This window comes from Cervus canadensis, chromosome 12 (genome assembly GCF_019320065.1).
Source record: "Cervus canadensis isolate Bull #8, Minnesota chromosome 12, ASM1932006v1, whole genome shotgun sequence".
NCBI lineage: Eukaryota > Metazoa > Chordata > Mammalia > Artiodactyla > Cervidae > Cervus > Cervus canadensis.
In genome coordinates, this window is record NC_057397.1 from 15,870,307 (window position 1) to 15,897,291 (window position 26,985).

The 26,985-nt window shown below is 48.5% G+C and overlaps 1 protein-coding gene and 1 pseudogene across 1 annotated transcript in view; both read right to left on the minus strand.

Annotated features, from left to right (window-relative positions):
• LOC122451179 (cuticle collagen 19-like) overlaps positions 1-26,985 on the minus strand; it is a 369,564-nt gene that overhangs the window by 293,004 nt on the left and 49,575 nt on the right. The gene's annotated exons all lie outside the window — the stretch shown is intronic.
• LOC122450921 lies at positions 14,133-14,838 on the minus strand (annotated as a pseudogene).

Sequence of the window (26,985 nt, forward strand, 5' to 3'; positions counted from 1 at the left end):
ACCGGCCCTCTCCCGCTGGAAGACCTCCCGGGCTGCCTCCAAAGGCCGCTTTGTAAGCACTCTGGCCCGCTGTTCCCGCAAGCCGCGCACAATGCTCCCAAGCCCGGGAGAAAAGCGCTTCGGGGTGGTCCTCTCTCCGGGCCCTTGCCCGTGAGCCTGGGGGCCAGCCAGGGGGTGCACACTCCCAGGCCAAGGCAGAACCACATGCACACATCTGTTCCTGCTCCCTGCACCGACAGAGAGCTCGGGGGAGCCAGAGTCTGTCAGGCAGCTGCTGGGCTGGCCGCCTGTGTGGGAAGGGGCAGAGCCGACCTAGGGGCACAGTGGGCCTCTTGCTCTCCCTGCTGCCCTGAGGCTGCTAGGCCAAAGAGGTCTTGGGCATCCAGCCCCTTGCTGGCCCCTTGCCTCTCCCAAGGTCCTTGGAGCTCCAGCACCTTGCAGTGTGGAGACAGCCCCTGACAGCAACCTCCCCTCCCAGGAGGCCTCAAGCGAGGCCTAGGCCCAAGGGAAAGGCGCCAGCGGGGATGAGCCTCGGGAGGCGCCCGGGCATGTGTGTATCCAGTCCCCGCAGTCTGCCCCTTTGTTGGGCAGTACCCCCGGAGGCCAGGAAGGTCTGGGCAAGGCTGGCCAGGAGCAGGGGCCCTGCTGGGTCCTGCCCCTGGCCTCTGGGGCCTCTGAGCACAACCGGCCCTGTCCCCCTGGAAGACATCCCCGGCTGCCTCCAAAGGCCGCTTTGCAAGCACTCTGGCCCGCTGTTTTTGCAAGCCGCACACAATGCTCCCAAAACTGGGAGACAAGCGCTTCGGGGTGGTCCTCACTCCGGACCCTTACCCCTGAGCCTGGGGGCCAGCAACGGGTTGCACACTCCCAGTCCAAGGCAGAACCACATGCACACGTATGTTCCTGCCCCTGCACCGGCAGAGAGCTCGGGGGAGCCAGATTCTCTCAGGGAGCTGCTCGGCTGACCGCCTGTGTGGGAAGGGGCAGAGCCGACCTAGGGGCACAGTGGGCCTCTTGCTCTCCCTGCTGCCATGAGGCTCCAGGGCCAAAGAGGTCTTGGGCATCCAGCCCCTTGCTGGCCCCTTGCCTCTGATGAGGCCCTCGGAGCTCCAGCACCTTGCAGTGTGGAGACAGCCCCTGCCAGCAACCTCCCCTCCCAGGAGGACTCAAGAGAGGCCTTGGCCCAGGGGAAAGGTGCCAGCGGGGATGATCCTGGGGAGGCGCACGGGCATGTCTGGACCCAGGTCCCGCAGCCTTCCCCTTGGTTGGGAGTACCCCCGGAGGCCAGGAAGGTCTGGGCAAGGCTGGCCAGGAGCAGGGGCCCTGCTGGGTTCTGCCCCTGGCCTCTGGGGCCTCTGAGCACAACCGGCCCTCTCTAGCTGGAAGACCTCCGCGGCTGCCTCCAAAGGCCGCTTGCAAGCACTCTGGCCGCTGTTCCCGCAAGCCGCGCACAATGCTCCCAAGCCCGGGAGAAAAGCGCTTCTGGGTGGTCCTCTCTACGGGCTCTGGCCCCTGAGCATGGGGGCCAGCCAGGGGGTGCACACTCCCAGGCCAAGGCAGAACCACATGCACACGTCTGTTCCTGCCCCTGCACTGTCAGAGAGCTCGGGGGAGCCAGAGTCTGTCAGGCAGCTGCTGGGCTGGCCGCCTGTGTGGGAAGGGGCAGAGCCGACCTATGGGCATAGTGGGCCACTTGCTCTCCCTGCTGCCCTGAGGCTGCTGGGTTAAAGAGGTCTTGGGCATCCAGCCCCTTGCTGGCCCCTTGCCTCTGCCGAGGCCCTCAGAGCTCCAGCACCTTGCAGTGTGAAGACAGCCCCTGCCAGCAACCACCCCTCATAGAAGGCCTCAAGGGAGGCCTAGGCCCAGGGGAAAGGTGCCAACGGGGAGGAGCCTGGGGAGGCGCCCGGTAATATCTGCACCCAGGCCCGCAGCCTGCCCCTTGGTGGTGCAGTACCCCCGACGGCCAGGAAGGTCTGGGCAAGGCTGGCCAGGGGCCGGGGCCCTGCTGGATCCAGCCACTGGCCTGTGCGGCCTCTGAGCACCACCGGCCCTCTCCTGCTGGAAGACCTCCCCGGCTGCCTCCAAAGGCCGCTTTGCAAGCACTCTGGCCTGCTGTTCCCATAAGCCGCGCACAATGCTCCCAAGCCAGGGAATAAATCGCTTCGGGTTGGTCCTCTCTCCGGGCCCTTGACCCTGAGTCTGGGGGCAAGCCAGGGGGTGCACACTCCCAGGCCAAGGCAGAACCACATGCACACGTCTGTTCCTGTCCCCTGTTCCGGCAGAGAGCTCGGGGGTGCCACAGTCTGTCAGGCAGCTGCTGGGCTGGCCGCCTGTGTGGGAAGGGACAGAGCCGACCTAGGGGCACAGTGGGCCTCTTGCTCTCCCTGCTGCCCTGAGGCTGCTGGGCCAAAGAGGTCTTGGGCATCCAGCCCCTTGCTGAACCCTTGCCTCTGCCGAGGCCCTCGGAGCTCCAGCACCTTGCAGTGTGGAGACAGCCCCTGCCAGCAAACTTCACTCCAATGAGGCCTCAGGCAAAGTCTAGGCCCAGGGGAAAGTTGCCAACGGGGAGGAGCCTGGGGAGGCGCCTGGTAATATCTGGACCCAGGCCTGCAGCCTGCCCCTTGGTGGTGCAGTACCCCCGACGGCCAGGAAGGTCTGGGCAAGGCTGGCCAGGGGCAGGGGCCCTGCTGGGTCTTGCAACTGGCCTGTGGGGCCTCTGAGCACAACCGGCCCTCTCGCGCTGGAAGACCTCCCCAGCTGCCTCCAAAGGCCACTTTGCAAGCACTCTGGTCCGCTGTTCCCGCAAGCCGCGCACAATGCTTCCAAGCCCGGGAATATAGCGCTTCGGGGTGGTCCTCTATCCGGGCCCTTGCCCCTGAGCCTGGGGGCCAGCCAGGGGGTGCACACTCCCAGTCCAAGGCAGAACCACATGCACACGTCTGTTCCTGCCACGAAGCCCGGGAGAAAAGCGCTTCGGGGTGGTCCTCTCTCCAGGCCCTAGCCCCTGAGCCTGGGGGCCAGCCAGGGGGTACACACTCCCAGGCCAAGGCAGAACCACATGCAGACGTCTGTTCCTGCCCCCTGCACCGGCAGAGAGCTCGGGGGAGCCAGAGTCTGTCAGGCAGCTGCTGGGCTGGCCGCCTGTGTGGGAAGGGGCATAGCCGACCTAGGGGCGCAGTGGGCCTCTTGCTCTCCCTGCTGCCCTGAGGCTGCTGGGCCAAAGCGGTTTTGGGCATCCAGCCACTTGCTGGCCCCTTGCCTCTGCCGAGGCCCTCGGAGCTCCAGCACCTTGCAGTGTGGAGACAGCCCCTGACAGCAACCTCCCCTCCCAGGAGGCCTCAAGCGAGGCCTAGGCCCAGGGGAAAGGCGCCAGCGGGGAGGAGCCCGGTGAGGCGCCCGGGCATGTCTGGCCCAGTCCCCGCAGCCTTCCCCTTGGTGGTGCAGTACCCCCCGATGGCCAGGAAGGTCTGTGCAAGGCTGGCCAGGGGCAGGGGCCCTGCTGGGTCCTGCCCCTGGCCTGTGGGGCCTCTGAGCACAACCGGCCCTGTCCCGCTGGAAGACATCCCCGGCTGCCTCCAAAGGCCGCTTTGCAAGCACTCTGGCCCGCTGTTTTCGCAAGCCGCACACAATGCTCCCAAAACTGGGAGACAAGCGCTTCGGGGTGGTCCTTACTCCGGACCCTTACCCCTGAGCCTGGGGGCCAGCAACGGGTTGCACACTCCCAGTCCAAGGCAGAACCACATGCACACGTATGTTCCTGCCCCTGCACCGGCAGAGAGCTCGGGGGAGCCAGATTCTCTCAGGGAGCTGCTCGGCTGGCCGCCTGTGTGGGAAGGGGCCCAGCCGACCTAGGGGCACAGTGGGCCTCTTGCTCTCCCTGCTGCCATGAGACTCCAGGGCCAAAGAGGTCTTGGGCATCCAGCCCCTTGCTGGCCCCTTGCCTCTGATGAGGCCCTCGGAGCTCCAGCACCTTGCAGTGTGGAGACAGCCCCTGCCAGCAACCTCCCCTCCCAGGAGGACTAGAGAGGCCTTGGCCGACGGGAAAGGCGCCAGCGGGGATGAGCCTGGCGAGGCGCCCGGGCATGTCTGGACCCAGGTCCCGCAGCCTTCCCCTTGGTGGGGCAGTACCCCCGGAGGCCAGGATGGTCTGGGTAAGGCTGGCCAGGGGCAGGGGCCCGGCTGGGTCCTGCCCCTGTCTTGTGGGGCCTCTGAGCACAACCGGCCCTCTCCCGCTGGAAGACCTCCCTGGCTGCCTCCAAAAGCCGCTTTGCAAGCACTCTGGCCCGCTGTTCCCGCAAGCCGCGCACAATGCTCCCAAGCCCGGGAATAAAGCGCTTCGGGGTGGTCCTCTCTCCGGGCCCTTGCCCGTGAGCCTGGGGGCCAGCCAGGGGGTGCACACTCCCAGGCCAAGGCAGAACCTCATGCACACATCTGTTCCTGCTCCCTGCACCGACAGAGAGCTCGGGGGAGCCAGAGTCTGTTAGGCAGCTGCTGGGCTGGCCGCCTGTGTGGGAAGTTGCAGAGCCGACCTAGGGGCACAGTGGGCCTCTTGCTCTCCCTATTGCCCTGAGGCTGCTGGGCCAAAGAGGTCTTGGGCATCCAGCCCCTTGCTGGCCCCTTGCCTCTACCGAGGTCCTTGGAGCTCCAGCACCTTGCAGTGTGGAGACAGCCCCTGCCAGCAACCTCCCCTCCCAGGAGGCCTCAAGCGAGGCCTAGGCCCAAGGGAAAGGTGCCAGCGGGGATGAGCCTCGGGAGTCGCCCGGGCATGTGTGTATCCAGTCCCCGCAGCCTGCCCCTTGGTTGGGCAGTACCCCCGGAGGCCAGGAAGGTCTGGGCAAGGCTGGCCAGGAGCAGGGGCCCTGCTGGGTCCTGCCCCTGGCCTCTGGGGCCTCTGAGCACAACCGGATTTCTCTAGCTGGAAGACCTCCGCGGCTGCCTCCAAAGGCCGCTTTGCAAGCACTCTGGCCCGCTGTTCCCGCAAGCCGCGCACAATGTTCCCAAGCCCGGGAGAAAAGCGCTTCTGGGTGGTCCTCTCTCTGGGCTCTTGCCCCTGAGCCTGGGGGCCAGCCAAGGGGTGTACACTCCCAGGCCAAGGCAGAACCACATGCACACGTCTGTTCCTGCCCCCTGCAACCAGAGAGGTCGGGGGAGCCAGAGTCTATTAGGCAGCTGCTGGGCTGGCCACCTGTGTGGGAAGGGGCACAGCCGACCTATGGGCACAGTGGGCCACTTGCTCTCCCTGCTGCCATGAGGCTGCTGGGCCAAAGAGATCTTGGCCATCCAGTCCCTTGCTGGCCCCTTGCCTCTGCCGAGGCCCTCGGAGCTCCAGCACCTTGCAGTGTGGAGACAGCCCCTGCCAGCAACCTCCCCTCCCAGGAGGCCTCAAGCGAGGCCTAGGCCCTGAGGAAAGGCGCCAGCGGAGAGGAGCCTGGCGAGGCGCCCGGGCAAGTCTGGACCCAGTCCCCGGAGCCTTCCCCTTGGTGGGGCAGTACCCCAGGAGGCCAGGAAGGTCTGGGCAACGCTGGCGAGGGACAGGGGCCCTGCTAGGTCCTGCACGTTGCTTGTGGGTCCTCTGAGCACTACCGGCCCTCTCCCGCTGGAAGACTCCCCGGCTGCCTCCAAAGGCCGCTTTGCAAGCACTCTGGCCCACTTTCCCACAAGCCGCGCACAATGCTCCCAAGCCCAGGAAAAAAGCGCTTCGGGGTGGTCCTCTGTCCGGGCCCTTGCCCCTGAGCCTGGGGGCCAGCCAGGGGGTGCACACTTCCAGGCCAAGGCAGAACCACATGGACACGTCTGTTCGTGCCCCCTGCACCGGCAGAGAACTCGGGGGGCCAGAGTCTGTCAGGCAGCTGCTGGGCAGGCCGCCTGTGTGGGCAGGGGCCTAGCTGACCTAGGGGCACAGTGCGCCTCTTGCTCTCCTGGCTGCCCTGAGGCTGCTGGGCCAAAGAGGTCTTGGGCATCTAGCCCCTTGCTGGCCCTTTGCCTCTGCCGAGGCCCTCAGAGCTCCAGCACCTTGCAGTGTGGAGACAGCCCCTGCCAGCAACCTCCCCTCCCTGGAGGCCTCAAGCGAGGCCTAGGCCCAGGGGAAAGGCACCTTGGGGACGAGCCTGGGGACGCGCCCGGGCATGTCTGGACTCAGTCCCCGCAGCCTACCCCTTGGTGAGGCAGTACCCCCGGAGGCCAGGAAGTTCTGGGCACGGCTGGCCCGGGGTAGGGGCCCTGCTGGGTCCTGCCCCTGGCCTGTGGGGCCTCTGAGCACAACCGGCTCTCTCCCGCTGGAAGACCTCCCCGGCTGCCTCCAAAGGCCGCTTTGCAAGCACTCTGGCCCGCTGTTCCCGCAAGCCGCGCACAATGCTCCCAAGCCCAGGAGAAAAGCGCTTTGGGGTGGTCTTCTCTCCGGGCCCTAGCCCCTGAGCCTGGGGGCCAGCCAGGGGGTGCACACTCCCAGGCCAAGCCAGAACCACATGCACACGTCTGTTCCTGCTCCCTGCACCGGCAGAGAGCTCGGGGGAGCCAGAGTCTGTCAGGCAGCTGCTGGGCTGGCCGTCTGTGTGGGCAGGGGCATAGCCGACCTAGGGGCACAGTGGGCCTCTTGCTCTCCCTGCTGCCCTGAGGCTCCTGGGCCAAAGAGGTCTTGGGCATCCAGCCCCTTGCTGGCCCCTTCCCTCTGATGAGGCACTCGGAGCTCCAGAACCTTGCCGTGTGGAGACAGCCCCTGCCAGCAACCTCACCTCCCAGGAGGCCTCAAGCGAGGCCTAGGCCCAGGGGAAAGGCGCCAGTGGGGAGGAGCGAGGGGAGGCGCCCGGGAATGTCTGGACACAGGCCCGCAGCGTGCCCCTTGGTGGAGCAGTACCACCGTAGGCTAGGAAGGTCTGGGCAAGGCTGGCCAGGGACAGGTAGCCTGCTGGCACTTTCCCCTGGCCGGTGGCGCCTCTGAGCACAACCGGCCCTCTCGCGCTGGAAGACCTCCCCGGCTGCCTCCAAAGGCCACTTTGCAAGCACTCTGGCCCGCTGTTCCCGCAGGCCGCGCACATGTTCCCAAGCCAGGGAGAAAAGCGCTTCGGGGTGGTCCTCTGTCTGGGCCCTTGCCCCTGAGCCTGGGGACCAGCCAGGGGGTGCACACTCCCAGGCCAAGGCAGAACCATATGCACACGTCTGTTCCTGCCCCCTGCACCGGCAGAGAGCTCGGCGGAGCCAGAGTCTGTCAGGCAGCTGCTGGGCTGGACGCCTGTGTGGGAAGGGGTAGAGCCGACCTAGGGGCGCTGTGGGCCTCTTGCTCTCCCGGCTGCCCTGAGGCTGCTGGGCCAAAGGGGTTTTGGGCATCCAGCCACTTGCTGGCCCCTTGCCTCTGCCGAGGCCCTCGGAGCCCCAGCACCTTGCAGTGTGGAGACAGCCCCTGCCAGCAACCTCCCCTCCCAGGAGGCCTCAAGCGAGGCCTAGGCCCAGGGGAAAGGCGCAAGCGGGGATGAGCCTGGGGAGGCACCCGGGCATGTCTGGACCCAGTCCCCGCAGCCTGCCCCTTGGAGGGGCAATACCACCGGAGGCAGGAAGGTCTGGGCAAGGCTGGCCAGGGGCGGGGCCCTGCTAGGTCCTGCCCCTGGCCTGAGGGGCCACTGAGCACAACCGGCCCTCTCCCGCTGGAAGACCTCCCGGGCTGCCTCCAAAGGCCGCTTTGCAAGCACTCGGGCCCACTGTTCCCGCAAGCCGCGCACAATGCTCCCAAGCTCGGTAGAACGGCGCTTTGGGGTGGTCGCCTGTCCGGGCCCTTGCCCCTGAGCCTGGGGGCCAGCCAGGGGGTGCACATTCCCAGGCCAAGGCACAACCACATGCACACATCTGTTCCTGCTTCCTGCACCGGCAAAGAGCTCAGGGGAGCCAGAGTCTGTCAGGCAGCCGCTGGGCTGGCCGCCTGTGTGGGAAGGGGCATAGCCGACCTAGGGGGACAGTGGGCCTCTTGCTCTCCCTGCTGCCCTGAGGCTCCTGGGCCAAAGAGGTTTCGGGCATCTAGCCCCTTGCTGACCCCTTTCTTCTGCCGAGGCCATCGGAGCTCCAGCACCTTGCAGTGTGGAAACAGCCCCTGCCAGTAACCTCCCCTCCCAGGAGGCCTCAAGCGAGGCCTAGGCCCAGGGGAAAGGCGCCAGCGGGGAGGAGCCCGGTGAGGCGCCCGGGCATGTCTGGCCCAGTCCCCGCAGCCTGCCCCTTGGTGGTGCAGTACCCCCCTGTGGCCAGGAAGGTCTGGGCAAGGCTGGCCAGGGGCAGGGGCCCTGCTGGGTCCTGCCCCTGGCCTGTGGGGCCTCTGAGCACAACCGGCCCTCTCCCGCTGGAAGACCTCCCCGGCTGCCTCCACAGGCCGCTTTGCAAGCACTCTCGCCGGCTGTTCCCGCCAGCCGCGCCAATGCTCCCGAGCACCGGGAGAAAAGCGCTTCGGGGTGGTGCTCTCTCCCGGCCCTTGCCCTGAGGCCTAGCGCCAGGCAGGGGGTCCACACTCCCAGGCCAAGGCAGAACCACATTAGCACACGTCTGTTCCTGCCCCCTGCACCGGCAGAGAGCTCGGGGGAGCCAGAGTCTGTCATGCAGCTGCTGGGCTGGCCGCCTGTGTGGGAAGGGGCAGAGCCGACCTAGGGGCACACTGGGCCTCTTGCTCTCCCTGCTGCCCTGAGGCTGCTGGGCCAAAGAGGTCTTGGGCATCCAGCCCCTTGCTGGTCCCTTCCCTCTGACGAAGACCTCTGAGCTCCAGCACCTTGCAGTGTGGAGACAGGCCTGCCAGCAACCTCCTCTCCAAGGAGGCCTCAACCGAGGCCTAGGCCCAGGGGAAAGGCACCAGCGGGGATGAGCCTGGGGAGGCGCCCAGGCATGTCTGGGCCCAGTCCCCGCAGCCTGCCCCTTGGTGGGGCAGTACCCCCGGAGGCCAGGAACGTCTGGGCAAGGCTGGCCAGGGACAGGGGCCCTGCTGGGTCCTGCCCCTGGCCTGTGGGGCCTCTGAGCACAACCGGCTATCTCCCGCTGGAAGACCTCCCCGGCTGCCTCCAAAGGCCGCTTTGCAAGCACTCTCGCCGGCTGTTCCCGCCAGCCGCGCACAACGCTCCCAAGCCCGGGAGAAAAGCGCTTCGGGGTGGTGCTCTATCCCGGCCCTTGCCCCTGAGCCTGGGGGCCAGGCAGGGGGTCCACACTCCCAGGCCAAGGCAGAACCACATGCACACGTCTGTTCCTGCCCCCTGCACCGGCAGAGAGCTCGGGGGAGCCAGAGTCTGTCAGGCAGCTGCTGGGCTGGCTGCCCGTGTGGGAAGGGGCAGAGCCGACCTAGAGGCACAGGGGGCCTCTTGCTCTCCCTGCTGCCCTGAGGCTGCTGGGCCAAAGAGGTCTTGGGCATCCAGCCCCTTGCTGGTCCCTTCCCTCTGACGAGGCCCTCTGAGCTCCAGCACCTTGCAGTGTGGAGACAGCCCCTGCCAGCAACCTCCTCTCCAAGGAGGCCTCAACCGAGGCCTAGGCCCAGGGGAAAGGCACCAGCGGGGATGAGCTGGGGAGGCGCCCGGGCATGTCTGGACCCAGTCCTCGCAAGCCTGCCCCTGGTTGGGGCAGTACCCCGGAGGGCCAGGAACGTCTGGGCAAGGCTGGCCAGGGTCAGGCCCTGCTGGGGTCCTGCCCCTGCCGGTGGGGCTCTGAGCACAACCGGCTATCTCCGCTGGAAGACCTCCGGCTGCTCCAAAGGCCGCTTTGCAGCACTCTCGCCTGCTTGTTTCCGCCAGCCACGCAAAAATGCTCCCAAGTCCGGGAGAAAAAGCGCTTCGGGGTGGTTTGCTCTCTCCCGGCCCTTCCCCCTGAGCCTGAGGGCCTAGGCCAGGGTCCACACTCCAGGCCAAGGGCAGAACCACAGCACACGTCTGTTCCTGCCCCCTACACCGGCAGAGAGCTCGGGGGAGCCAGAGTCTGTCAGGCAGCTGCTGGGCTGGCCGCCCGTGTGGGAAGGGGCAGAGCCGACCTAGAGGCACAGTGGGCCTCTTGCTCTCCCTGCTGCCCTGAGGCTGCTGGGCCAAAGAGGTCTTGGGCATCCAGCCCCTTGCTGGTCCCTTCCCTCTGACGAAGCCCTCTGAGCTCCAGCACCTTGCAGTGTGGAGAGAGCCCCTGCCAGGTCTCTTCCAGTCTGTGTCATCCTTGAACTTGAGACTATAAGTTAGCAAGGCTCTAAAGGAAAGAGAAGCAGGATTTTTCCAGCAGACACTGAGGTAGCGCATTTCCAAGTCTGTGAGCTCTAGAAGGACACTATACCAAAGTTAGGTACCTGGAGACACAAGGCCTCCTAAAAAAATATAGACAAAATGAGTACCTCCCAATTTTGCCAAGGTTCATCTTTGCCAAACTCTGAGAAGCCTTGCCCGCTTTCATTCTGGGGAGATCTAAGCTGCATTTCTGAAGAAAGGCAGAACCGTTTAACTTCAGTGCTATACATTTACCCCATGAATGCGAAAACATCTTAGCCACGCCAACTACGTTTTTACTTTCAAAAATAGGATGTTCCTATTCATGGGCTCCAGCAGATATGACTCAAGAGTCCCTTTATCCATGTGCAGTGCATGGCACATTCCCAGGAGCTGGGAATACAGCAAGGAAAAGACAGACCTTTTTCTACCTGACAGAGAACAGTAGACGTTCTAAGAGGCATTGCCAGTCCATGTTGTTTGAGGAAACTGAGCTTTCCTCTGACTATTCCTATTTGCCTCTTATTAAGGTGCCTTGGCAATTAGATTTTCCAAGTTGTCTTTTCATGGAGAAGTCTGCTATGAGCCTAAGATGTAATTTCATTATCTTGCTTTAAATTCTATTTATACTAGATGATGAACGTGCTATATTTGAAGTTTGGAAAGTTTGGAGGTGAGAGGTAATTAACAAATTCCTGCAACTCTTATCTCCCCTGAAATAGGACAGATTTACCCATCTTGAAAGCAATGTCAGTTGTCAAAACATTGGCCTTCCTCATCGTTTTTGGATCTGAACAACCATCACAATTTGGCAAGCAGTCCCTACCTACCTGGCAGGAAGTTATATTTAGCCCTGTGTGAAACTTTATTTTCCAGTTCCAGACATACCCAACCCATGCTGTGAAGTTCCAATACTCACACTTCCAAATAAAGGGAGTTTCTGGAATTCTTCTGTGGCCAATAGATGTTCTGACAGAGGTTCTCACTGAATCCAGAATAATCCGACACAGCTAGGCTTCAACTACTCACAGACAGTCTATTGTTGTTTGGCCAAATTAAACAGTTTTATTCTTTGGCATTCTTTGGCTTGTCCGTCAGTCTAACCAGTGTCCAAAATGAGACTCTGGACATTTAAAATCACATGATTAGATTAAAAAAAAAAAAGGACTGAAGAATTTTGAAGTGAGACTCCAATCGTGTTTGTTCAGTTGTGTTAATACAACATGCAATCATATTTGGAAATCTGTTGTGACCCTGGCATTCAACCCAAATGCCTGACTTGTGTAGGAATCCAGGACTTGTTCCCATACTTTCCTTTCAGTAGGCATGCTCTGTTCCTAAACATTCTTGAGTAGTCTAGATGGTCTAGATGTCACAGTATTGATGAAGTCCCAGCTGCTTCTCCTCTTCCAGTCTTCTTTTCTTGATACCTGTGTAATCTTGGAAAAAGTAATCAACATTTCTGACCTTCAGATTGGTTATACAAAGATAACGCATTTTCTTCTGCATCTGTCTCCAAAGGCTGTTGGGAGGAATGAATGATTCCAAAAGATGCATTTAAATGCCAACATTGGGTAGACTAGGTACTCAGTAAATGTAGGATGGTTGAATAAGTAAGTGGGTGAATGGATGAGATAAATATATAAAGGAAAACATTTTGTACACTATAAAGTAAGCCACAGCAGTAGTTCTCATTCTAATAAAGCTAAACCATGGGACTTGTCAAAGCCCTTTATGTCCACAGTGATTTTGCATAAAGGGAACTCTAGGTGGAACATTTCATGGGACTGGATTTCTTAGAAAACACACTAGCTAACCGTGATCAGGCCAGTCAAGACTGTGTAACAAACTGCTGAGTGGGATTTGCCTGTTGCTCCAAAATCGTTACTAGAACTCAGAGCTGTAAAGAATCATTGAGTATCCAAAGCATCTATATAGAGCTATGTCAGATCCTCTGGATGCAATGTTTAAAATTAGAAGTAGGCAGTTTTTCCCTGTCAAATTCAGATAATAAGTATTTGGGATTTTGTGCGCTGTACAGTCCCCATTGCACCTACTCAACTTTGCAAAGGCTGAAAGCTGCTGCAAACTATACATCAATTAGATAGTGAAGCTGTGTGCTAATAAAACTTTATTTACAAAAGCAAGTGGCATATTGAATTTGACCCAAGGGCTACAGTTCTTTGCTCCTATACTAGAGAATCTTGCTGCTGGAATGTTTAAGAGAAATCTCATTGGAATTTTATCATTATTATAAAAAATTATTTTTGTTATGGAAAAACATTGCAATATATAAAAACAGGAAGAAAAATTGCTAACATACTCAATCTGTATTAAATTAGTGTATTTTCTTTTAGTTATTAGTAAGTTGTTTTATATACTATGAACCTGCTATTTAAGTACTTTTATATTCTGCTTTTATCCTTAACATGACAGTATGGGTTATAAACTTTTAATGTGCTAAATTAAACTTTTTATTGGCATTATTTTAAATATCTGTCTAATACTTCATGGAATAAATGTGATAAGTTGAAACTGCATAAGCAGCTATTCTTCCTCTGTTAACTATTTAGGTTGTTTTCCATTATTTACTTTTGGAGAGGATACCACAGAGGCACATTTATATAGATTTTCCCTGTGTTTTTAGTTATTTCCATAGGTTAGATCTTAAGAAATGGAATTACTGGTAAAGGTTTGGAACACTTGAAGACTCTTATTATTAATACATATTGCTAAATGACTTTTTAAAGGGTCATTTTTATCTGTTTTCCCAATAGTAACATATAAGCAAGTTTATTTTAATGACCACTTAGCATCACTAGGGCTTATCATTAAAAGGAAAAATAAAATTATGCTGCATCTTGTAAAAAATGGCATCATTGCTTTATGTTTTTTGTTGGACATTTTTTCATGTTTATTATTCTTTTTTTAAAACTTTCCTTCTTGGTACTTGTATATTCACAATAAAGCCATTTTCCAGCATGTTAATTAATGCCAGGTATAACCATAAGATGAGAGATAGTTTCTTAATAAAAATAAGGGCTATAATTGTTGCATGTTTACCATGTGCTGGACATTTATATAAATAATTGTCTTTGTGTGAGTAATTTTATTTCAACTTCACAGTATGGTGTCTGGGTCTTTTCTTTTAGGGTTATCAACCTACATTGTCCCATATGGACTGATGGCACTGAAAACAAAGTTCAAAAAATAGATTTTGTTTGCATTTGCCCTGTAGGCATCTCTGTTTCCCACCTGCCCCACCTCTCCAACCAGTCCCCAATAAGCACTAGCCTGTATTTATTAAGTGCTTATAAATGCAGGGAATTGTGCAAGATACTTTACCTATATTATCTCAGTTAAATCTCACAATAACTCCATAATGTGGTTATTGTTTTTCCTGTTTTACCAATAAAGCAGCCAAGGTTCTGGGCAATGAAATAGCTTTTCTTAATCAGTGTGACCAGTAAGTGGGGTAGGTGGGAACGCAGGCGTGCCCGTCATTAAACACTGCTGTCATCTGACAGAGATGCCCTCTGGCATTCTCCCCCATTTTCCCAGGTCCTGTTTTTTTGGCTCTGTATCCTTCTTACTCTGTTGCTTATACATTTGTTTGGGGATCCTAGTGAATACCTCTTTGACTCATTCTAAAATGACTCTTTTTTGCTCTGCCATCTAGTTTTGTCACAAATATGCTTCTCATACACAAACACACATGTTCACGTGTAAGAAGACAAGCATTTTGTTCTAGAATGCTTTCCAGGATAGGAGAGTCTGGGCTTCAAATTGTAAGCCCCTTTTATGTGGAACTCAATTTTTTTTTTTTTTTTGCCATATGGTGATGCAATATTTTATTTAGTCTGTCCATTAGGAAATATTTTTATAGTAAAACTATAAAATTTTGTAATAAATGCTTGATATTGCTCCACATACAATTCAGGTTTTGGTGTAAAGTTCTTTGACTGCAAGAAAGAGCATTTGATTTACTTCACTAATAGGAATATCTCTTAGTGCTGGAGTGGCCTCTTCTTGGTATTCCTTCTGCTGTTGATTTTTGGCATAGTTTCCTGTGATTGTTTGAATGGGACTAAGTAGAGAGAGATACTCATCATGTTTATTCCAGCTAAGAGCACGTAACTGATTTCTGAATATTCATTGGAAAGACTGAAGCTGAAGCTGAAAGTCCAATACTTTGGTCACCTGAAGAGAAGAACTGACTTATCTGAAAAGACCCTGATGCTGGGAAAGATTAAGGCGGGAGGAGAAGGGAACGACAGTGGATGAGATGGTTGGATGGCATCACCGACTCAGTGGACATGGAGTTTGAGTAAACTCCGGGAGTTGGTGATGGACAGGGAGGCCTGGCGTTCTGTAGTCCATGGGGTCACAAAGAGTCGGACACGACTGAGCAACTGAACTGAACTGAACGGAAGAGAACCGATGACTGCGGAAATGAGGAGGTACCCAAGCAGTGCAACAGCTCAATACTTTTGAGGCTGATAAGTAAGCCTAAGGAGTTTAGCCAAGAGGTACGAATAAAAGCCCACACAAAATACACTGTGAAGCCAGATTGGGAGCTTACAAAAAGAACAAAGCCATAAATTGCTCTTTCTGGCAATGGTGATGGTGAATTTTCCACCATTTTCCCTGTGACTTGAGATAATCTTTGGTCCTCCTTGCACCTGCTCCTGGAACTCAGTTTTTAATGTTTTAGTGTCTGAATTCTTTCACTGAAGGAGTTCTGGATTTTTTTTTAAATTTCATTAAATACCACCTTCCTGTCAGTGTACAGTATTATTTGTTCTAATTTACATAAGTAAGATGAACCTGGATTTTAAATTTACCATCACTGAGGCTTATTGTTAAAAGAAAAAAACAATCTGTATTGAATTATATTTAAAAAATGGTATCATTGTTTTAATTTACAGATCAGATCACCCAATTTTAATAAGAGTGGCATTCTGCTTTACATGTGTCAGGGACTTCACAGACAAATCTCTTTTTTCTCTAAGCAAATAAGCTTCAAAAAAATTGTACTGCAAATCCCTATCCTTCCTATCTCCTTTCATGTTCTTCTTAATTCCCATTTGGACCAGGTAAGAAACCACATATTTGAATATCATTTATGAGTTAGGTTTAGAATGTGGTTGTGGTTTGTTCTTAGAAAAACTGCCTAATCTGGAAAGGTGCACTTTTGTAGTATGTGTTTACCTACTAGTTCAAAGGGACTATTTCTTGTTTCAATCTAGTCTTGTTTTCAGAGTCTGGGTGATGTTGAACTCGTACCTGTTCCTCATCTAAAATAGGGTGTAGCTGAAGGTAAATGACTTGGATATCCCAAAAGGTTAGTGATGGATCCCTCATGTGACTCTCATCTCTCCCTCAATCCTGTGTTTTTAGACACTCAGCCTGGACCACGAGGTGCAAAGAGCTGTGCGCTTACCCAGTTCTTCAGATTATGCTCTTTAAACATCTGTCCCATCTCTGATTTAATGCCATCAAAGGGGATCAGGATGCCTTAGCAAGACCATCCTATGTCTGTGTAAGTCAAATCCTAGGAATCCCCCCTGTCTTTCAGTAAAAGTGGTCCCCCTTATAGTTCTCGCTCTTGTGTGTTTCTTTTGAACTCTGCATACTGCCAGGATAAATTAACTAATAGCAAATATTGTCAATGGCCTGTCTTAAAGAGAGAAAGCTAGAGATGTTTGTGTAGAAGTTGTAAAATTGGAACAAAAAAATAACCACCTTAAAATCACCATTTCATCATTTGATCAGCAATTTCTAATGAAATGGTGAAGTGTTTCTCTGGGTTGTATGCCATCAGTTGTCAAGCTGTTGGTTTATATCATGGCCCTATCCAAACTAGGCTAAAGTCTCCCTAGGCCTCAGCATTGGTAGGTCTGTGTTCCCAAGTTCATCTTCCTGGGCATTTTGAGAAGCCCTGCACTGAGGGATCTCTGCCTGGATCAAGAGCACTATTCCCAGTGTGTCTGCAACATAATAACATCTACCTAGAATGGAGAGAGCCTCTCAGGAAGTGAGATTAACATATACAAAGGCAGGGAGTTACACAGTTACTACCTCATTTTTGTAACAACATTGTGAAAGGTACCCAGGATTTATCTCAAGTTCAAGGAGCCAGGAACAAGGGCCATAGATAACACCGATGTTTTAAATACAGGAATCTTTAGGACGTTTGAGGCAATCACTGCTGCACCCATGTGACTTTGCTTTGCAATTCCAAATAATGTATGATTCCTCCATAGAGACACTTTTTCTGGTGGTGGAGAACAGTAGACGGCTCACTAGACTTGGAATTGAATGCCTTTAGGTTTCAGTCTTGCTTGTGCCCCTTACAAGTCTTATCTACTTGGGAAAATCCTATAATCTGTTTAAACCTTGTTTCCCTCTTGGGAATAATAATAAATGACTGGCAGACTATTTGTGAGGCTAGTATTCTTGCCTGGAAAATCCCATGGAAGGAGCAGCCTCGTAGGTTGCAGTCCATGGGGTCGCTAAGAGTCGGACACAACTGAGCGACTTCACTTTCGCTTTTCACTTTCATGCACTGGAGAAGGAAATGGCAACCCACTCCAGTGTTCTTCCCTGGAGAATCCCAGGGACGGGGGAGCCTGTTGGGCTGCCCTCTATGCGGTCGCACAGAGTCGGACACGACTGAAGCGACTTAGCAGCAGCAGCAGCAACATTCTGAAGTATGTGAGTTTTCAAAGCAGAGATCTTAGAAAATAAAGTATATTCATAGTATGTCCTACTTGCCTGTCTTTCCTTTTTACTCCTCCCTTCCCTTCTTCTTTCTCTCTTTTCTTCATTTTTAACCCTTGTATATTTCTCCCATGCAAAGTCTGGTTATCAGTGAAATCTGCCCTTTTCTGCCAAGCACAGACTTGCTTCAGAAAGCTAATATGAATCCTGCAGCGTGGTAAAGTTGTGTGTCATGGGTTAGGGATGGGCAAAATGCAGAATGGAAAGTAAATAGAAATGTCCTTTGAGATTATGAATATGCAGTGACATCTTTGGAGACCAAGAAGAAGTCATGAGTTTGGGCTGCAGATTTATAATCCAGTTCTCAGCAGAGTACTTGGTGAGCTCCACCCCTGCCTTGTCCCGTTCATTCATGACTCACTTCTAAAGCATTTGTTCTCAAACTGTGATCCCTGGACCAGTAGCATCAGCATCACCTGGAAATTTTAATTAGAGGTGCTGATTTGGGGGCCCCGCCCCATACTCACTAAATCAGAAATTTGGGGAGTGGATCCCAGTTATCTATGTTGTAAAGTGCCCTCTAAGCGATGCTGGTAAACGCTCAGATTCGACAACCACTGCCCTTCACCAACCACAGCTCAGGTTGCCCCTCCTGCATCAGAATGGGAACTGTAGCGCAGGAACTTGACTCTGGATTGTCAGAGCTTTTCAGATAGGTCTCATACCGTGTGAACCATAGGTTAGCTAACTATATTCACTCCCCCAGGCTATGACTCTGATATGGGTGAAGGATGTTGATTCATCTGACATGAATCTGCAAATATTTCTTCAATAAATGCTTTTGAAATATCTGAGTTAAATAAACATTTGCAATGAACCCACACTTTTCCACTTGGCCTCTTTCATCAAGTCCTTATGAAAATCTTCTCTTGGACAGTGCTCAAAGGAGATTATGAAGACAAGACAGGCTTATACCTCCTGCTTCCCAGGTCACAGGATTCATGAGTTCTGAGAACCATACAGCGGCATATTTTTCATAGCCATCACCCTTTCCTGAAAACATTTAGAGCAAATATTCCTTCTTCAAAACAAGTGGATATAGGCCATGTTAATGCCACGGCTGTCCTGTAATGAATCAGAAATTTTTATTTATAAATCAGAATATCAGAATTGACATTGGTTCCTGTAAAAGATACTGTTGATTTCCTACTCCACATCCCCAAATTCACTGCTGAGTTCACCTGAAACTGACAAGTTCTCACTCCAGGTACTTTTCCATTCGCAGACAAGGCAGCCTTAAAATGCCAGGGGCAGCTCTCACACAGTGAGAGAAAAGAACCTGTAGATAAATATCCCAGCTGCCCTGTCTCTTGGCAGATTGTTTCTGAACTGCATTTTACAGGATCACTGAGATGGTCTCCAGAAAGATTGAGCACCAGAGGCCCACAGTGGACACTCTTTATTGCTTTGCCTTTCTTCTCCTATCTCACTTTCCCCATTCCCTCTGTTATTTAGGATCAAATTCCAAATAAACTCACTGTTCCAAGTTCTTGTTATAAGATCTGTTTCAGGAACTCATAAGAAGATGATGGGGGTGATTTGTTCAAGGTTGTACATTTGTTCAAGTTAAGGAAAACCAGGATCCATTCTTTTTCTTTTATATTGAAAAGAAAGACCATGATCTTGTATTGAATTTAGTACTTAACTCTATTTTTTCCAGCATCCCCCTAGAACTTAGCATTGTGCAAATACTGAATACATAAGAGGTGACTGAGACTTATCTGATAGATCAGCAGTTATTGGATTGTTTCTCTCCCTGAATCTACCAGCTTTTTGTGTAGCAAGTTACTTTCACAGTGCACTTTTCATAAATCCTATTAGTATGGATTTTCCCATCATCTGAATAGCATGGGAAGAACATAATGCCTGATATAATGTAATAAGTTCTTAATTTGTTGAATGAATAAGTAAATCATGTAGTACATTTCAGAATAGAATATAGGGACCTAAAATTTTGAATCCCATCAAAGGTCACATTACTGGTTATTAATAACCAGGGCAGGACTGAAAGCTCATCCCCTACAGACTTTATCTAGTAGTTTGATTATTCCATCTCATAAGGCCCATTAAGGTCAAGTGTTTTTCTAATATTTTTTAATCACTGGAAAAAATATATCATTTAGAGCAATCTGTTATTATGGGTGCTATTCAAACAATGTAGTTATCCAGAACAAATTTAGAGAAAGCTAGTTTGAGTTTTTGGACAAATCAGTTCTTTTGGCAGCTGAATGTAAAAGGTGTAATGATTGATACAGTGAGAACTTTGGCTGGATTGTGACCATAATACAACTCCAAGCAAGAATCTTCTAGAAGGTATAGCAATCCACAAGCTGCACCATTCTGAAATGATCATAGTATCTTATGACACTCTTTTTTTTTTTTTTTTTTATTAGTTGGAGGCTAATTACTTCACAACATTTCAGTGGGTTTTGTCATACGATACTCTTATCTATCAGTCAATAGTCGTGTTTTGGAAATTTATTATGTGTGGAGCCCTAGGTGAGGTGCTACTCAGAAAATATGTAGGATGAGTCTTTTCCAATAAGGAGGTGATAAATTCCCTTATGTCCATTTTTTTTTTTTCCATTTTCTACCACCACCCCAAACATAAGCCATCAGCTTAATGTAAGACACCAACTATGTTATGTATATGATTGAAACAGCTCCTGACCTGATGTTTGCCTTATATTTTTGGTAAATACCCTTTACTGAGATACGAAACTTCTCTTTTGTGTTTTTAGGTTTGTCATGAATGGATATTAAAACATCAATAAGTATTCTCCATCTATTAAGATAATCATAGGGTTTTTCCCTTTAATCTATTAATATGATATAGTATTTAATTAATCTTCTAATGTTAAACCAGCTTTGATTTCCTGAGAAAAAATAAGCTCATCATGATATATATGTGATATTATATACTATTGAATTAGGTTGACATCTTTTGTTTAGTTTTTGCACTTATTTATGTTCATGAGTGACACAGCTTGTAATTTTTCTTTATTCTTTTAGTTTTGTTGTGTCATTATCAAGATTATCCTAGGCCTTTATTTTCTTTTATATATATTTTTAATATTCTGAAGAAACTGTTTAAGATTAAAAGTATTTGTTCCTTGAATATTTGGTAAAATTTATCCACATAAGCAACTCACCTGTTGTTTTCTTTGTAATGAGATTTTAAACTATGGCTTTGACTTCTTTAATGTTTATAGAAATAATTAACTTTTCTGCTTGTTGCATAAGGTTTTATAAACTCTGTAGAGATATGTCTTTTTTATCTATGCATTTATAGGGATATATTATAGGAGTTTCATCTATGAATATTTTAAGGATGTGTCTATTTTATCTAGACTGTAATGTTTATTAATATATAGCTGTTCTTAATATTCCCATTATCTTTTAAATCTCTTTAATAACTGCATTTGTGTCCTCTTGTCTTAGTCTATTAGGGTTGCTATAACAAAATACTATAGACTGAGTAGCTTATTAAAAAAATGAAATGTATTTCTCACAGTTTTTGATGCTGGAAATTTGAGATCAGGGTGCCAGCAAGGTCAGGTGAGGGCCCTCTTCTGGGTCAGAGGCTTCTCATTGTATCTTTATGTCTTAGAAGGGACAAGGGAGCCCTCTGGGTTCTCTTGCATAAAAGCACTAATCTCAATCATAAGAGTTCTGCCCTCATCACCTGATCACTTCAAAGGCCCCACTTTTTAATGCCATCACCTTGAAAATTAGAATTTTAACATATAAATTTGAGGGGACATGCATTCCTCTATTCACTTTTGACCAATTTTTGCTAGGTGTTTCTTCATTTTATTAGTTTTTTTTTTTTTTTCCAATGACTCACCTTTGACTTTGTTGAGTCCCATTCTTATTTACAAACTTCCTATTTGACTATGCCAAAATTTTCTAGGGAGTAACCTAGGAATCTCCTTCTGTGCAAGGAGTGAGGAAAGAAGAAGAACTGGGCAAAGGGAGGCACTCAGAAACAATTCCAGCTTCGTCAGAGACTCCACCATCCCCATAGGGAGCTAACGTGGTCCTTCAGGATCATAGTGCACTGGACCAAAATGGCTGGGTGTATGTACTCTGTAGTCACTGGATGTGGGCTGCCCAAGAAGGTACATGACCTTGGGTGAAGCACCTCTCTGCAGTGTAGATAGCCATAGATGATAGCCATATTCCCAGGAAATATATCTTTCCTTGAACCGTCACTTCATTGACACATCTTTATTATTTTCTTTCTTTACTTTTTCCATTTTCTTTCTAGACTCTTTAATTAGATATCTACTTTGTTAGTTTTCTACTGTTTCTCTTTTCTAGTACAAGCATTTTGAGCTGAAGTTTCCTCTGAATGCTGCTTTAGCTGCATCCAACAAGTTTTGTTGTGTAATATCTTTATTGGTAGTAGTATCAGTTCAGTAGATCAGTAGTATCAGTATTTATGAGTTAATTAAATATGGGTTTCTAAATATCCATGCATATATGATTTTGTAGTTATATTTTTATTATTTCTTATTTAATGGAATTTTCAGTAGGTCCCCTAGTTTGTAGATAAATTGATGATTTTGAAGTAGAAACCTATTCACATCAATTCGAGGATTAAAACTCCATAAAGTCTCCCTATTGCCTATAAATTGAAGTCTAAAGTATTTAATGAAATTTAAAAGCTCTTCCTGATATGACTTATGCTTACCTCTACCCCACCACTCTTGCTATAATTTAGCCCCACTTTTCTTTAACTTTCTCTACCTGGGTTGGTCTTGATTATTGTCTCTCCACATATCATGCCCTCTTTTACCTAGCTTAACCTTCAGGTATATTCTTTTTATTTCCACCTTTTGAAACTCTACTCTTAGCAGCTCTGCATAGATGAGATAATTTCCCTATGTGTTTCCATGGTTCTTGCCACCCCTCAGTCCTAACCCCCCTGTATTTAAATTGTTTATTCAGTAAGCTACATGTTTTGTTAAATTGTAAACTTCAGGAGGACAAGAACCAAATATAAGTCTCTACTGTACTTCTAATTCACTACCTGATATATGTAGGTATTCAGTAATTATTTGTCAAATAATAGTGACAATAACCATCAATTATTAGATAATTACTATTTTTCCAGAAATTATGCAGAGATTAGTGTGGTCAGCAGGATCTTGGTCTCCCTTAATATCCATGTTTAGAACCTGTGGAAATCTTGTGTCACATGGCAAGGAAGTTTTAAGGTTGCAGATGGAATTAAAGTTGTTAAATGTTTGATTTGAGTGGGAAGATAGTCTTGTATCATCTGGGTGGGTCCAATATAATCACAAGGGTGTTTATAAGTGAAAAAGGTAGGCAGGAGAGGCAGTGTCAGAGGGCTGGAGAAAGACTCAAACAGCCATTGCTGGCTTTGAAGATGGAAGAGGGCCATAAGCCAAGGAATATGGGCAGCCTCTAGAAACTGGAGAAGGCAAAGAGCTCGACTGTCTCCTAAAGCTTCAAAAACTATGCATCACCATCAATATCTTGGTTTTAGTTGAATAAGGCCATTTCAGCTTTTTAACCTTCAGAATTATAAAATAAGAACACATTTAATAGAGTTATGCCTTAAAGTTACATGGAAAACAAAACTAGGAAATAATTAACTTGGAAATTTAGCTGATCAAATTTCCAAGCAAAATGTTAAAAGTTTAACTTTGTTTCATCTTGTTGCTCATATTAAAATGTGGGGGAAAGGAGAGAGGGAGAGATTTCAGGAAGACTCTTAATGAAACAGGCTCCAGGACTTGGTGATTTGGGACATTCTCAGCCCATCTACTTATGTAACAGAGCTTATAGAATGATCTAGTGGATGGAAGAATAATACAGAGAAATTCAAATTGTTGTGTAAAATTGCCATAAGAAATTTTAACTTCAAGAGAGTCCAAGTAGATAGATTAAAGGGACCCAGAAAGATGAGGAATGTGGAAATTAAACTAGAAAAGCAAAACAATGGGAAGCCGTGCACTGAGGAGACGTAGTAGCCAGTAACAAGTTCCCCAGAGCCGGAATGACCCAGAGATGGAGAAACCGAGGCAGCTAATAGCCCACATTAAGCTGTCTATTGTGGTCAGTTTTCATTACAATCCCAAAGAAAGGCAATGACAAAGCATGTTCAAACTACTGCACAATTGCACTCATCTCACATGCTAGCAAAGTAATGCTCAAAATTCTCCAAGTCAAGCTTCAACAGTACGTGAACTGAAAACTTCCAGATGTTCAAGCTGGATTTAGAGAAGGCAGATAAAACAGAGATCAAACAGATCAAATCTGTTGGATCAAAGAAAAAGCAAGAGAGTTCCAGAAAAACATCTCCTTCTGCTTTATTGACTACGCCAAGCCTTTGACTGTGTGGATCATAACAAACTGTAGAAAATTCTTCACGAGATGTAAGTGCCAGACCACCTGACCTGCCTGCTGAGAAATCTGTATGCAGGTCCAGAACCAACAGTTAGAACTAGACATGGAACAAATAAATACTGGTTCCAAATAAGGAAAGGAGTACATCAAGGTTGTATATTGTCACCCTGCTTATTTAACTTATATGCAGAGTACATCATGTGAAATGCTGGGCTGGATGAAGCACAAGCTGGAATCAAGATTGCCAGGAGAAATATCAATAACCTCAGATATGCAGATGACACCACACTTATGGCAGAAAGTGAATTAAGACCTAAACAGCCTCTTGATGAAAGTGAAAGAGGAGAGTGAAAAAGTTGGCTTAAAGCTCAACATTCAGAAAACTAAGATCATGGCATCTGGTCCCATCACTTCATGGCAAATAGATGGGGAGACAGTAAAAACAGTGACAGACTTTATTTTCTTGGGCTCCAAAATCACTGTACATGGTGACTGCAGTCATGAAATTAAAAGATACTTGCTCCTTGGAAGAAAAGTTATGACCAATCTAGACAGCATGTTATAAAGCAGAGACACTACTTTGTCAACAAAGGTCCATCTAGTCAAAGCTATGTTTTTTCCAGTAGTCATGTATGGATGTGAGAGTTGGAGTATAAAGAAAGCTGAGCACCAAAGAATTGATGCTTTTGAACTGTGGTGTTGGAGAAGACTCTTGAGAGTCCTTTGGACTGCCAGGAGATCCAACCAGTCCATCCTGAAGGAGATCAGTCCTGGGTGTTCATTGGAAGGACTGATGCTGAAGCTGAAACTCTAATACTTTGGCCACCTGATGCAAAGTACTGGCTCATTGGAAAAGACCCTGTTGCTGGGAAAGGTTGAAGGCAGGAGGAGAAGGGGATGACAAAGGATGAGATGGTTGGATGGCATCACCGACTCAATGGACATGAGTTTGAGCAAGATTTGGGAGTTGGTGATAGACAGGGAAGCCTGGCGTTCTGCAGTCCATGGGCTCGCAGAGTCAGACATGACTGAGTGACTGATTTGGCTGAAATTGCCTACATTAAGTTGTCTATTGTGGCGACCTGTGAGATATTTCCTGTTTCTATGTCTACTGCACTAAAACATCAGTTAAACCTATTGAGAGGAGGAGCATTTAAATTCTACAGGACTGAAAAGGGATATCATTAGAAAGAGGTAAGACAGAGCAGAAGAAGAAGAAAAAAAAATATAGAAAATGGGACAAAGGTGATTAGAAGTGTAATTTCTGAAGACATAATCAACCCTTGATGGCCCAAGATATAGTTGGAGAAGGATGGAGAGAACTTTGACTTTCTATATCTGTGAGACACCAAGTCTTGAATTAATTTATTTAATGCAATAAAAGACAGGAGGACCTCAGTAACCTGAAATATTGGCACTTGACATCTGGATCCACTAAGAAAATCACATTAGAAACCAGCATTTTGTTTTATTTGCTTCACTATCAAGAAAAATAAAACAACAATGGTGCCATCTGGAATACTCCATTCCCATTTCTCATTATTTTTCCAAGTAGAACTTAATCTCAAGACCTTCTCTAAGTGGCGAGAAGGAAACTAATGCAATCCAGAGATGATGTAGCATGACATAAACAAGTAAATTGTTCAGTTGCTCTGGCCTTGACATTTGCTGCAATGAAATCGCTTTACTCCAAGGTTACTGAAGGCTTGGGCTAATATGACTCATTCAGAACCATATGGTTAGAGAAATAGTTGTCCCCACTAAGTGTTTGAATTCCTGAGACAGACAGAAGAGTGTTTTCCCATCTCAATACAGAACTATTCACGCCAGAATTGAACATAACCAGCAATTATGTGACTTTTACCTTGGTCAGCCAATTTTCCCCTTAGCTCTGGAAAGTTTATTTTCCTCCATGTGGTGCATTTTAGAGAAGAATGAAATTTAAATTCTTCCTCCAACACTTTGTTTCAGTCAGTATGTCTCTATTCCTCCCTCTTTCTGTCTCTCTAAAATATAAAACAATAGCATTAAGGAATGTTTCTAGCAAGAAGACATTGTCTCACCATCTTAATGCTACTATCTTTGTTTATTTGTATCTCAGTGTTTGAATTTAATCCCATTTTACTTATTTTCAGTATATGATTTGCTATTTTAACATTGTGTTGCAAACATTTCCTCATGATTTCATAGTCTTCATGACGATTTTCCTTAAACTATATAGTCTACCATGATTTGTAAGCTACTTAGAACCTTCAGTTTGAGGTATTATGTATAATGCTGCAACAGACTACTTAATACTCTTTTTGTTTCTTGCTGTAGAATAATGTCCTTAGCATGAATTGATTGGGATACAATAGTTGGTTCATTGCTTTAATGTATCTTTTAAACTCATATCACCTACTATTCTTGACTTTAACATACAGATATTAAAATAAACAAATGAAAATAACCCACATTCTCCTCTTGCAGTCCTTCCCCCAGCATACAGATGCCTTGAAATGATCTTGGGTTTGCCAGTCTTAGTGCCAATAACAATGGTAAATTTTTAATATAATATACTCAACTCAGAGGACATATTCCCTTCAATATAGGAAACACTAGTCTATCCAGAGACATCTTTCTTTCCTGCTTTTACTTTTAATATGCAATCTGGAACGATTGGTATTTTGCCTTTAGTAGTATTTTGGTATTGGTATTTGGTATTTTGATTAGTCATTAGTCATTAGTAGTCATTAATAGTGTCATTAGTAGTGATGTTCCTGTAGAATTCATATCATTTCCAAAATCACTGTGCCATTACACTTACTATTGGGGAACTCACATAACAAAATGTTACAGAAAAATAACTGTTAAGTAATGGAGACCTTTTAAAGCTCTACCCCAGGAAACAGGATGTTTGGTAAGTGCAAAGATAACTTAAAGCTGAAGTCATCTTTCCAGCTCTGTTGGTTGTCTGAGATATACTTGTTGTCCAGAAATACATCCTTTGATGGCTCTGACTAAGCCTAGAGAGATCAAACATTAAGACTAGGTATTGGAGGAATAGTTACTGAGAGATTAGGATGGGGCCCTCTCTGCAAATGTAATGAAGTATTAGATATTTGAAATGGTCAGTTGTTTGTCCTTTTTTTAATAGATTTTTTTTCTTTTTCTATAGATTTTTAAAGGTTGACATCAACTCATAATGGTTAAACACACCTTCTGTAGTTCTCTCAGCAACATATTTTCCAAGCAATCTCATCCTGATATCTGTTCCCAGAAGACTTAGCACTATTTAAATTACTGTTGATTTAACTTGTCCCTTATATTCACTGTAAGCTGCCTGAGGGTACATAGTTTGTATTATTATTATTATTTTTTTAATTAAGGCCACATATGTGCCTTAGCACATAGCAAACCCTAGAAATAACTGTTGAATGTATTAATGAGAAGTTGGCAGTGACAGTACTTACCTTTATGGGTTACATCATGCACAGTATATTTTCAAATGAATTTGATAAACACTCAGGCTACAACTTTTTAATGTTTCTAAGTTAAAAACCAAAAATAGAACAAATGCTTCCTGCCTTTCAGTTCAGGAGACATAAAAGATGTGGGTTTGATCCCTGAGTAGGGAAGATCCCCTGGA